Genomic DNA, 13,804 nt, shown 5'->3' with positions numbered 1-13,804 from the left:
TTTGTTTAACTCTCATGCCATCTTTACTCCAAAGAGCTTGAGGTGTGTCTCCCTTAAAAAAACCAAAAAACAAACATCCAAGCTGTGTCAATGAAGAAAGAGGTGGCCTGGATTCGAACCTCCTTAGTGAGAGAAGGGAGGCAAGAACCAGGCGAAAGATACGTTAAATGGGGAGACAAGAAAAAGAGAAAACTGGAGCGGGATTGGAAAAGGGGCTGTTGGAGAGAGGAAGCTGGGCTGGAGTGGTCGAGAGACGGAGTGGGTTGAGATTTAGATGTAATCAAGGCATGGATCAAACAGCATGAAAATGGACTGTACACTGGAGCTGGTGGAAACATCCGGGAGAATGTCATCTGGTCGAGGAGAGGGGACTTAAAATTAAATTTGATAAATGGTGAGATGCTAGAATTAATAGTGTGTGTAAGTTAGAATATTTTTAGTGAAAATTAAGAGGCTAAAGGGAATAATTAGAGGAATAAGAAGTATATTATGCGATCCAAAGAATTTTATATAAGGTATTATTGTAAGATTTAAATTGATGGTCTTGGAACCATTTAATCATGAAAATTGCCAATATGGGATAAAATTAGACTCGGGAAGGGATGAACGGGGAAGTCAATGCTATGACAGAGTTTTTATTATAATATTGATTTTTTGCTTATTGTTTTTTCTTTTTTGTAATTTTCTTTTTTTTCTTTTTCTGTTTTTTTTCTTACGTTTTTTTATATAGGATATTATGATGAATATGATGATGTGAACGAAATCTTATGTTGAAAATGCCAATAAATACATTTTTTTAAAAAAACAACAACCCCCAAACAAAAACTTAACAGCCCTGCAAGGTAGGTTAGCTGAAAAATGCAAACTTCAACAGGCTGCCTGGGCAGATGGCCAGCCAACCAAAGAAAACAGAGGTCACGCCCATCAGTCATGGACAAAGAAAAAGGCATGGCTACTGTCCCCACCCCCCAGCCCTGCTAATAACTCCCATCCGCCCCATGGCAAAAGGTTGGGTGGCCCTTCAAATCGGCTGAGAAATGTTTGCGGAGCAATAACAGGTTTTAGCTCCATCACTGTCTGTTTCCCCAGCAACCTATAAAGTTTTTGATCATCTTCCCATGCTTTTGGAGAGGAAGCCTGGGTCTGGGAAGCGCCTGGAGTTGTAAGAGTCAGATTAGGACCGCAGACTTTGAAATAAGGAAAATTATGGGGAAAGGAGCTGGAAAGGTGTATGTGTATGTGTAATTGTGTGCCACATCATATAGCGCCCCCCCAAAATGCTAAAAAAGATAAAGAAAAACCCAATGTCACCTGACCACCCTAGTCTTGAAGCACACAATAATATACAGGACACATGGCAGCCACTGTAATTTTGAGAGCTAGTTTGGGGTGATAGTTGGGCTAGAACTGGGGAAATCAGTTTCAAGTCTCCACCCAGCTATGACAGCCACTGGCCTGAGGCCAGTCACTGCCACTTGGTTTCGCCTACCTCACAGGGTTGTTGTAGTGATGAAAGAGGCCACCGTGAGATCGCTGTAGGAAGAGTGGGCTCAGATCTCCCACATCCTCGCTGGACATTTAAAGCACGTGTGCAGCTTCTCCCAAAGAATCCTGGGAACTGTAGTTTGATAAGGGTACAGGGATCTGTAACTGGGGGATAAACTACAGTTCCCAGGGTTCTTATGGGGGGGGGAGAGAGCTTTAAATGTATGGTGAGTATCTAACAAAAAAAATTGTGTGCATGTGTGCTCATTTACATGCAAGTACAGTGGTACCTCGGTTTACGAACACAATTGGTTCCGGAAGTCTGTTCATAAACTGAAGCGTTCATAAACTGAAGCGAACTTTCCCATTGAAAGTAATGGAAAGTGGATTAATCTGGTCCAGACGGTCCATGGAGTACTTAAACGGAAGTGTTCACAAACTGAAGCGAACTTTCCCATTGAAAGTAATGGAAAGTGGATTAATCCGTTCCAGACGGGTCTGCAGAGTACTCAACCTGAAGCGTACTTAACCCGAAGCATGGGTGTAATTGATTCCAGAAGTCTGTTCATAAACTGAAGCGTTCATAAACTGAAGCAAACTTTCCCATTGAAAGTAATGGAAAGTGAATTAATCTGTTCCAGATGGGTCCGCGGAGTTTGTAAACCGAAAATTCGTAAACCGAGGTGTTCATAAACCGAGGTTCCACTGTACTGTAGAACCGGGCCTTGGCGGATGACAACTCGAAAGTTAACCCTTCCCGCTCACATCTGCTTCGTGATGCACATCTGCCCCCCAAGCCTCAATCTGAAGTTAGCGCAGGTAGCAAACAGTCAATACTTAAGAGGAAATCTGCTTGCCGAAACGGGCATTTTGGCGACCAGGGCGCGCGACCAATGGCATTAAAAGCGGGGAGTGGTATTTTTCCCGCATCTAGCCCAGCGGTAGCCAACGCGGCGCCCGCCTTCACTGCTGAACTACATTTCCCACCATCCTTGACTGCTTGGCGCGGCAGAGGCTCAGGCGCTGATGAGATTCCAACGGCTTTTGGTATACATCCCTTTGCCTCACCGCCCTCTTGGGAAAACACTCCATACGTTACCCAAACCTGCGTCTGGAAAATCTGAGGCTGCAGATCGCTGGGGGCGGGGGGGGGGCAGCGGTACCGCAGAATAGAGACGCTGCTGTTTGTCCTCCGTGCCGCGGGCCAGGCAGAGCCCGAAACGCGCGACGCCCCACCGCGCCCTGCAGGGTTGGGCGATGGGAAATGTTCGACGGGCGGGAGCCGCTCAAGAAAAGCCGGTCGCCTTAAGAACACAAGAAAAGCCCTGCTGGGCCAGCCCAAAGGGCAGCTCCCTCTCTGCCAGGCCGGCATCCCGTTCTCCCAGGACCGAAACAGACGCCTGAGAGGAAGCCCTCGAGCAGGGCCCGAGCGCCGCAGCACACTCCCCAGCCCCGGGTTATGCACCCACCCTCGAGGTAATAGGGAGCCATTGCGCCTGGTAGCCCGCCGGTAAATGGGCCGGCAAGCGGCTTATAGAAAGGGAGGGGGGCTGCAGACGTACAGTATGAGGCGCCTGTCTTCCCCGACGGCAGAACACCGTTTTTCAAAGGAGAGCTTAAAAACACTCGGGTGACGTACTGACAGGCACCCACTGCCCCTATGGCTCCCTGCTAATGGCAGAAAAAAGGGGGGAGCGCTCTGCGCACGCTCAGAGACAAAGCCTTCTATTTCCAACATATGGCTCGACGGGAATTCCCCCCTCCCCCACCGCGCCCCGTTTGGAGTCAAATTCACTTTTGAGAACGGGGTCTGGCTGCCACCTTTGGAATCTCCCTGCATTAGATCCCACGGGGGCTCAAACCCTCTGGTGAAGGACGGCGGGCATCCATGAACACTAAACATCTTGCACATCCTGTGCACGCCCCAGGGACACTCGCGTCTATTGCCAGCGCGAGGCTTGAGGGAGTTGAGCATGAAAAGCGGTTCAAAGGGATGGATTTGCTCCGCCTTACAGAATCAAAGAGTTGGAGGGGAAACCCGAGGGTCACCTAGTACAACCCCCTACAATGCAGGAATTTCTCCTAGAATCTCACACATGACAGGTGGCCATCCAACCTCTGCATAGATGTCTCCTTTGGAGCCTCAGTCTAGGGACCCTGGGGGTGGCGGCGCGGAGGAGAGACTTGCAGGGTCTTTGCCTTCTCCTCCTCCTCCCTGCTTGGGCCCGTCCCGTCGGGCAAGGGCAAAGGCAAAGGGGCGCTATGCGGCGAGCGCCCCCTTCCGCGCGGCCGTAAGCAGAGCTGCGCGGGAGACTTACCGGCGGGGCTTCAGCGTCGTAGTTTAAGTTGAGCGCAGAGCGGGCTGTGGGTGTCCAGCGCGGGGCGGCGCTCTTATATAGCGGCCGGGAGGGTCGCGTGCCGGCGTCATGCAAACGAGGCTCTCGGCCCCGCCCCCGGCCCCTCCCTCTCTGTCCGGCTCCGACGGGACGGGCGGCATTCCGGACAGACGCGGCGGTGGCGGAGGTGCGCGGACTCTGGGGCGAGAGACGCGTCAGCGGCGGTGGCAAGGACGGCAGCAGCAGGCGCAGCGGCCCAGGTGAGGTAGGCGAAGCCGGGGGCAGGACAGGGAGGGTGTGCCGCGAAATGCGTGTCCGGAGCGCGGGGCTAACAGCAGGGTTGGAACGAGCGAGCGAGAGGAGGAGATTTTCACCTGGGAAAAGAAGGCAGGTCGCCTCCTCGGCTGCCGCGAGGATCATGCATAGCTCTTTTTCGTTGCCTGAAGGCAAAGATCCCGAGAAAGGAAGCCGTGGGAAGTGCGCGTTGGGAACTTTTCTTCTCAGGGAAACCGGCTTGCTTCTCCACATCTGTGGCTCAGTCACGCCTGGGACTTCACTTGATCGTCCCGCCCAGCCAGGGCTGGATTTAGGTTTGATGAGGCCCTAAGCTGCTGGAGGTAATGGGGGCCCTTTATGTATGATATTTTCAGGCAAGCATAGGCAAACTCCGGCCCTCCAGATGTTTGGGACTACAATTCCCATCATCCCTGACCACTGGTCCTTTTAGGTAGGGATGGTGGGAATTGTAGTCCCAAAACATGTGGAGGGCTGGAGTTTGCCTGTGCCTGTTTTAGGGAGCAGGCTAGCAGGCGGGGCCCATTACTTACATCATAGGAGCCTACACAACACAAAACACTGTTGCTGTATGTAGGTTTTATTTTATTTGTTTTTTATCTTATATTTTGGAAATGTACATCCAGTTGTTTTTCTTTAAAAAAAAATTGGGGGGGGGGCCAAGAGAGTGGGGCCCTAAGCTATAGTTTGTTTACCTTATATGTAAATCCGGCACTGCGCCCAGCATGCACACACAGAGGACCTTGCAGACTCTTGACTCCTAAGGCAATTTTATTGTCTTCTACCTACCCATTGTTACTTTGGAAGGAAAAAAGAAGCATGGCTAAGTTTCACCACTGGAGGACAGAATAACAGTACAGGTCTTTTGCATATGATGCAGTCTGGAATTTCTACCGTGTCTGCGTTTACATGCACATCCATGCATATTAGGGATAGTCAGTGTAGGACTACAACTCCCATCAGCCCCAGTCAGCATATGCCTGCCAGCATCAGGAGGACATCACACTGGCTGCCCTTAATATTTATTCGATCTGATGCCATCCTTTGGTCTATGTACTATTTTATTCAGACTTGGAATTCATGTACCAATCACATTTCAGGATCAACCGTGACATGTGCCGTGTGTTGTGGTTCCGTTTCTGACTGCAAAGGCATCGGGTGTAAAGGACAGAGGGTGTATTCCTGGACACATTGGAACTTGTGCCAATCTGAAGTGGCTTGGTCCCGCATGGAGCACAACCTGACTGCTACAGTGTAATTTTGGGGGGATTTTTGATGTGGGAAGGCCTTAGATCAGTGGTAGAGCACATGCGTCACATGCAGAAGGTCCCACATTCAATCCCTGGCATCACCAGGTCAGCCTGTCTGAAACCCTTGAGGCTGGCTACCATGTAGACAATGATGAGCTAGATGGAGCCATGGTCTGACTCTGTAAAAGGCAGCTTCCTATATTCTATCTATGTAATGGTTGGTAAATCATATGCTTTGCAGGCAAATAGCCCCAGTTTCGATCCTTGTCATTTCAAGGTAGGGCTGCAGAAAAGCTCTTGTTCTGAACCACTGGGTGTTAGAGTGGAGAGGATGAAGTGACTATTGTTTATACATAGCGACAGATGAAGAATCAGAAGTTCTTTTATTTCTGTATTTTATATTCCCTATTCTCTTTTAAGTTCTCTTCTATCTTCTCTTGTTTTCTCCCTCATTTCTTCTTTTCTTTTTTTCCTCCTCCTTCCCTTTTTCTTTTCCTCTGTGTTTTTTATTTTATTTAATGTTGGATTAGAAAAAGATGTTTGGTATTAAGTTTTGTATCTCTCTTTATAAAGTCTAATAGAATTTATTTAAAGAAGAAGAATAACCACTGCCAGCCAGTGTAAGACAATATTGAGTCAGATGGGCAGGTGGTCTTACTTAGAATAAGGCAGCTTTCCATGTACCATGCCCTAGACATAAAATCCCAGTGAGATCAGTGAGATTGGTAAGCATGTTGAGGAGAGCAGCTGAGGATTTTTTAAGTGTGAATGTGACAAACGTGGCTGCAGCATGGATACATTCCTCGTTAGGGACCCAGGAACAGGTATGAATATTTGTCAGACAGTCACTTGGTGGAAATTCCAGATTGCATGAGATACAAAATGACCTTTTGGAGTTTTACTAGTGAAAGTATTGTAAAAATAAAATAACCAAACACATGGAAGAACAAGCCCTACTGAAGCAGAGCCAGCATGGCTTCTGCAAAGGAAAGTCCTATCTCCTGAACCTATTACAATTCTTTCAGAGTGTCAACAAGCATGTACCGTTAGATAGAAGTGATCCTAGTGTACTTGGACTTTCAAAAAGCTTTTGACAAAGTACCTTGCCAAAGAGTAAGCTTAGCAGTCAAGGAATAAGAGGAGAGTTTCTCTTGTGGATCAGGAATTGGTTAGCTTGCAGAAAGCAAAGAGTGGCAATAAATGGACAATTCTCTGAATGGAGAGAAGTAGAAAGTGGAGCCCCCCAGGAATCGGTATTGGGACCTGTGCTTTCGAACTTGTTCATAAATGATATGGAGTTAGGAGTGAGCAGTGAGGTGGCCAAGTTTGCAGATGACACTAAATTGTTCAGAGTTGTTAAAGCAAAAAGAGATTGTGAAGATCTCCAAAGACCTCTCCAAACTGAGTAAAGGGGTGGTAAAATGGCAAATGCAATTCAATGCAAAAAAAGTGTACGTGATGCGTGTTGGAGCAAAAAAACCCCCCTAATTTCACATATATGCTCTTGGAGTCTGAACTGGAGATGATATACCAGGAGGAAGACCTTGGGGTCATAGTAGATAGCTCAGTGAAGATATCGACCCAATGGCCATAAAACCCCCCCACAAATTCCATGCTAGGGATCATTAGGAAAGGAATTGAAAATAAAGCTGCTAATGTCATTATGCCGTTATACAAATCTATGGTGTGACCGTACTTGGAGTACTGTGTACATTTCTGGTCTCCTCAGCTCAAACAGAAAATTAGATAAAAGGCGAGTAACAGGTAACATGATGAAAATTGATAACCTTATGCATGGCATGGAGAAAGTGGATAGAGAAAAGTCCCCCCCTCTCTCATAATGCTAGAAATTGTGGCATCCAATGAAGGTGAATTTTGGAAGATTTCGGACAGGTAAAAGAAAGCACTTCATGCAGCACATAGTTAAGCTATGGGACTTTCTCCTGCAGTTCCCAGTGATAGCCACCAGCTTGATGGAGGAGAGGGGTATCCATGGCTACTAGCCATAGATCATTGTGCTCTGCCTTCCAATGTTGTATGCAACATTGTATGCTATGGTGTACTGTACCTCCATAATTGCAAGCAGCAATGCTTCTAGGTACCAGTTGCTTGAAACCACAGGAGGGGAGAGGGCTCTTGTGCTCATGCTGTGCTTGCTGGTTTTCCATTGGGGCATCTGATTGGCCACTGTGAGAACAGGATGCTGGACTAATGGGCCATTGGTCTGTTCCAGCAGGCTATTCTTATGTTCTTGCCTGAGCTTGCTTGCCTGCTGGAACTCTTGAGTGGTACCCAAGGTGAGGTAGCCCATGAGGTCTTCTGGCAAGTTGTGATGGATGTTGTCTTCCAGACATCCAGCTTTGCTAGTTCTTTCCACTTACTTGATGATACACTTGTAAGTACACACAATGCTGTCTTTGAGTGCATTGTATTTGGAATGCTGTAAGGAGATATTTGCCTTAAGCAAGAGGTTCCACTCCGGGTGAAAGCAGAAGGCCGGTGTTTTTCTAAACCCAGGATCCAACACCGACCCCCCCCCCTTCTAAATGGATATTTGTGCCTCTAACTGCATTTGCCAATCAGGTGCAATAACTTAGAAGGAATGTCCTGAATTTCTGGGATTTTTGTTTCAACACTTGCAAATGTACACACACCTTAGAATGACTCACGCACCTGTTGGTTATTTCAAAACATATTTATTCAACACAAATATGGTTGCTTGTGTGTGTGTGTGTGTGTGTGTGTGTGTGTGTGTGTTTCTATCTATCTATCTACACCCTTTCAGATTCTTTTGTGAAGAGTTGTGAATAAAGGGTGTGTTGCCAGTAGCAAAAGCTGCTTCTTTTTTTGCAACAGAGTTCCTTGACGTGAAACAGATGGAACTGCTTGTCTTCTGCTATCACGGAACTCTTAATGTTTTGTCGCCATAGTACTGTATTTGCAAGTCTTAGAGGAGTAATAGGAAGTGCATCTATGCAGGCAGGAGTATGTTAAGGTCTACCTTCAAAGTAAATGCTTTTCTTGAATTTAGAGCAAGGAAGGCCCCATCTGCACTATAAATTTTAAGCAGGATCATACCACTTTAAGCAGCCATGGCTTTGCCCATTAATCCCGGGAACTGTAGTTTGTTAAGGGTGCTGAGAATTTTTAGGAGACTTATCTAACTACAGTTACCAGGATTCTTTGGGAGGGGGGATCGTGTATGTTTAAAGTGCTGTGGTCCTGCATTAAATGTATAGTTCAGATGGGACCCAAGAGGTTATAGTCAGTGGAAGCCACTGGACCCAAAGACCCTTTTCAGAGTATGTGGAGCTCATTGGTATAGAATCCTATATACTAATAGGAAGCTCATTCTCTGAGTGAGGATTCTTAGAGTTGCCAATATTACTCCTACTAGGAACAGACACATTGAAATTAACGGGCATGACTAATATAGGTCCATTATTTTCAGTGGTTCTACTCTGAGTAAAAGTGCATTGGCTACAACCTTTATGTAGCCAAATCAGCACATCCATGCTTGCACAAGAGGGAAGTAGCGGACATACAAAACATCCTTTTTGGTGGGGGCAGGTAGAATGGAGGGAACAAAAAACAAGGGGGGCGAGCAATATAATGGAGTACTTTGGAAGAGGGCATGGCTGGCTGGCTGGAATCCTGAACAGGAGCAGTCTACGCTGTAATATTTTGTTTGAGGTTCCTCTTGCTTTGAGCATAAATATAACCTTTTTAAAAAGAGGTTAAAAGAGGTTTAAATGCAAGGTGGATAGATGTCAGGACATTTACTGACTCTGGCAGCCAAAAACATAATATAGTCCCAGTATATATTTGCCCAGAGCAGAAATGAAGAACTTTCTCAGCCTGAGGGCCACATTATTTTCTGGGGAACTTTCTGGGGCCCACAGATGAAAGTGGTTAGAGTAATTAATAGAAACTTTAGCTTTGTATAACTGGCTCGTTTCTCTGTACTGTCACACTGTTCTCCATTCTCCATCCAGCCAAGCAAGAAACATTGTCTGAAAGCAAGAACACATTCAGGCAGACAAAAAACAAAAAACATGCTTGAGGAGTGTGCAAAGCAGGGCCAGAGAGAAGGGGTATGTGGCGTGGGGAGAGAGAGGATGTGGCTTGGAAGAGTCCTGGTGACCAAGCAGAGAGGCCTGGAGGGCCACATTTGGACCAAGGACCAGAGGCTCCCCACCCTGATCCAGAGTCAGAAGAAGTCTAGGAAGGCAAACAAAAGGAGACTTAGGGGGTGGCTAAAGCATCCTTACTGGTGGAGTGGAAAAGTTACAGTGGCCAAGGATGCTAGAAAAAGCAAAACCGTTCATGCTGCAGTATTCACTGGAGCAGGGCAGAAATCAGTTTGTCTTGCAAAAGAAAGCACACAGATGCAAATCTAGAAAGTGCAGGCATTCATGTTGCAGTTTTGAAGTTGACCAGCAAACTGGGTTCCCAGAGAAGACAGTAGACGTTTTTAGGGAAGTTTTTAATGTGTGATGTTTTATTCTGTTTTTAATCTGTTGGCAGCTGCCCAGAGTGACTGGGGAAATCCAGCTGGATGGGCGGAATATGAATATATTATTATTATTATTATTATTAGTAGTAGTAGTAGTAGTAGTAGTAAGGATGGATTCCTGACTTCTATACTCTGTGCCCATTTGCCATGCTGGCTGGGGCTGGCAGGAGTTGTGGTCCAACAATATATGGAAAGCCACAAGTTCGCCCATCCCTGCACTACAGAAATGGGAAGCCACAATCAAGCCTTTTGGCTGAGCAACCCTTTGAACATTTAAAAGCAGCTGAAAGGAACCCCATATCAAAGCCTGTGTGGGGTGCCCATTTGGGTGCTGAGGAGTGTGGGGAACCAGTGGTATATCCATTGTTGCTGAACTACAACTCCCATCATCCCTGCCCATTGGCCATGCTTGCTAGGGCTGATGGGACTTGTGATTCAACAACAAGGGGGGGCAGTTAGTCAAAGGTTCCTCACTCTTGGCACAGAACAACTAAGGGCTGATGTCTCTATGGCAGCAGTGCACCTTCGACCGTTCATGTTGCTCATTTGCTGCCATCCTTATGGCATGGGAAGCACAAGTGGCATAGGAGTGTTGGGTCCAGGAGGTCTTCCCAATCGCCTGGCTTTGGCATAATATCAAACTTGCCCTCCCACAATGTGCTTCTGCTGGCATCTCTTCTAAGAAGACAAGAGGGGGAAAGCCACTACAAGGCATATGCTGCAGTGGTGCTGAGCCGTACTTGGGAGGGGTTATCCACCCCATTGATTTAATGGCATGCAAAAAGTAAGCCTAGGAGCATCCCTTTGAGAAAGGTAATAATGACCGGTGAGTTTCTCTTGCAGTATAATTAGGAGAAAAACTTTTTATAGACCTTATGAATGAATGAATGAATGAATGAATGAGTGAGTGAGTGAGTGAGTGAATGAATGGGGTAAATCACTGCTTTCTAGCTAACTTGGGGGAATTCTCACAAACAATTCAGATTTTGTATACTGGAAAGTACCTTTGGGGAAGTTGGCTAGTCTCTGGGCTAGTGACAATTCTGGATTGCATTTGTGGGCTAGTAACTTTTATCTCCTCCTTCTTTTTGAGCCAGTGTTAGGACAGGTGTCATAGTGCCGCTATCAGCTCCCACTCCTTTTACTGTCACAGCTCTTCCTCATCGGTCAAGATACCGTGCAGTGTACCTGCGTAAGTAAATATTATCGCCTGTTTCCTTGTAGTTTGGACCTTGAAATTGGCAAGGAGATGATTGCCCAAGGCTTCTAAACTTGACCAGTAAATCTCAGCATCCCTTCCGCCCCAACCCTGCAAATATTGCCGCAACAGACTGCAAATAACCTGCTCTTCCCTTTTGCAGAATGGATATGGGAAAGCCCCAGATTTTCATCTCTCTCTCTCTCCTTCTTCCTGCTTGGAGAGAGACTGGTTTTTCTCCTTTCTGCATTCCCTCCGTCCACCACCCCTATCTCTTTCTCCCACCTTCCTCTTGCCAACCACCTGACTAATCACTCAACAACCCAGTTAAGTCATAGAATCACAGAGCTGGAAGGGACCCCATGGGTCATCTAGTCCAACCCCATGCAATACAGTAATCTCAACGAAAGCATCCATGACGGATGGCCGTCCCAACCACTGCTTAAAAACCTCCAAGGAAGGAGAGTGAAAGCCTTTATGAGCACCTGTGGTGCCTTTTTGGAGATCCCATAAGGCTTAACACATTGATGGCAGGATAATGAGGCTTATTGGAAGTTATACAAAGTCTCTACTTTTATATTGCCAGAGATCCCAAGGCTGTTCAAGGCTGCTATTATGAAAAATTGTCTCCAGATGGAGCTAAACCTCTGTTTACCACAAGGGCTGGTCAGGAAACTGCGAATTTCAAAGGGCAGCTGTGTTTTGGATTCTCACATTGTTTTGGAAAGTATGAATTAAATAGATTTGGCCTTTACAAGCGAATTTTTTGCCCATTTGAATTTTTTGCCCATCTGTACAGGGGTCTAGGTTTAAAAATGGGAAATTTAAACTCATCCAATGATCAGTCTGGTGAGGGGGCATATTACATTCTGTTAAGGATGCTGAGCTTGACAGAGCCCCAAGGTTATGTATGTCTGTTTCAGTTTTAAAACTGTGATTTTGCTGTTGTAGCCACCAAAGGTGGGGCTTGATCTGGCCTCTGGGCTGGGGCTTAACGGTAAAGATAAAGGTACCCCTGAAAATTAGGTCCAATCATGGACAACTCTGGGGTTGTGGCGCTCATCTTGCTTTACTGGCAGTGGGAGCCAGCGTACAGCTTCCGGGTCGTGGCCAGCATGACTAAACCGCTTTCTGGCAAACCAGAGCAGCGCACAGAGACACTGTTTACCTTCCCGCCAGAGCGGTACCTATTTATCTACTTGCACTTTGAGGTGCTTTCGAACTGCTAGGTGGGCAGGAGCTGCGACCGAGCAGCGGGAGCTTACCCCGTCGCAGGGATTCGAACCGCCGACTTTCTGATCGCAAGCCCTAGGCTCTGTGGTTTAACCCACTTAGTAGCTACTCCAATATAGGTACTCTCATGCCCATATAATAATAAAGTGATGCACTGTCTCATTTCTCTGACACACACTCTGCCTCATTTTGATAACTTTTTAAAGAGGACTTTTGAAAGTTGCATGGGCTCTTAAGCTTGAAACAGCATTCAACCATGATACCACTCCAGCTGAAGTGTTCATGTAGCTCTTTGAATTTTTTTAAATGGGGGACAAAAAGCAAATCTTGTAAATAACAAAACACAAAACTTGTGGTGTTCTGTTTTTTTTGTAATAAAAACAAACCATACTGGCTACATCTCATTTCTTCTATGGCAGTTCTCTTCCAAAACTCTTGAATTGCTCCGCCTTCCCCCCCCCCCAAAAACCTTTTTTTTAACTGTCAAGAGAAGGATCAGACTACTTCCAGACATATCATCTCCCCCTCCCCCAAGTGGAACTCTAAAGCATTCTCAGAAACTTTGTGGGCACAAATTCATGATTGCAGATAATTGCACCCAGAAGAAGCGTTAGGCTCACCACACTGTGTGGTAGCAGTCACACCTGCTCTCATTCGTATTCATGGTTAATTATAGGAGGAAACCTCCTGTGTAGCTATAATTATTTGTAGAGGCATATTTGCATTGACTGCATTCGATATTGGCTTAGGATCCTGTAAGGGGGAGGGATTATAGAGAACCCTCCCCCCTCATCAGAAGCAGCCCGTCTCCCAGCAGTCATGAGAGCGAGGGGTCTGAAGGGGGGTGTCAGGAAACGGAGAGGGAGTGCCAGGGCTCTGGCAACATCCAAAAGCCCCTGCTCCATAGGCAGGAAGAGAGGGAGGCGGAGAAAGTGGACAGGAATAGGTCAGACAGAAGACCCGTCCCCCCGACGCCGGAATTAAGGAGGAGGAGGAGGAAAGGGAGGCGCTTCTCATTTCCGAGGCTTTTATGCTGGTCCCGAACGCAAAGGGGGGTAGTGCAGGAATCTGACTCAAGCGGGTAGACATGTTATGAGCAGTCCGTTACACTGTAAATAATGTGCACCAATAAAAACGTCTGAAAGACAAGCATGTGGAAGGTCGTTACTCAAGAGTAGTCACATCAACCCTGACAGATCCTTTCAAAAGAGATCTTAAATTTGCATCATTTCTGCTGCATAGGAGGTATGGGAAAGATGCAGTTAATATTTGAATTGCGTGATTGGAGATGATATAAAATACCTGTTGAAGGGAGGGAGGGAGGGAGGTTGAAAGCTCGGCAGAGCAGAAAGGTTTTGTTTTGTATTGTGGAGAGTGTTGTGAAAGTATGGAAAAATAAAAAATTATTTATAGAAAAGAGTATCTGCAGTCTGTCTTCTAAAACTCATAGATGGTGCTCTTTTTAATAACACAATTAAAAATGGTTATCACT

The sequence above is a fragment of the Zootoca vivipara genome, chromosome 14 (genome assembly GCF_963506605.1).
Source record: "Zootoca vivipara chromosome 14, rZooViv1.1, whole genome shotgun sequence".
NCBI lineage: Eukaryota > Metazoa > Chordata > Lepidosauria > Squamata > Lacertidae > Zootoca > Zootoca vivipara.
This window is presented reverse-complemented; position numbering follows the sequence as displayed.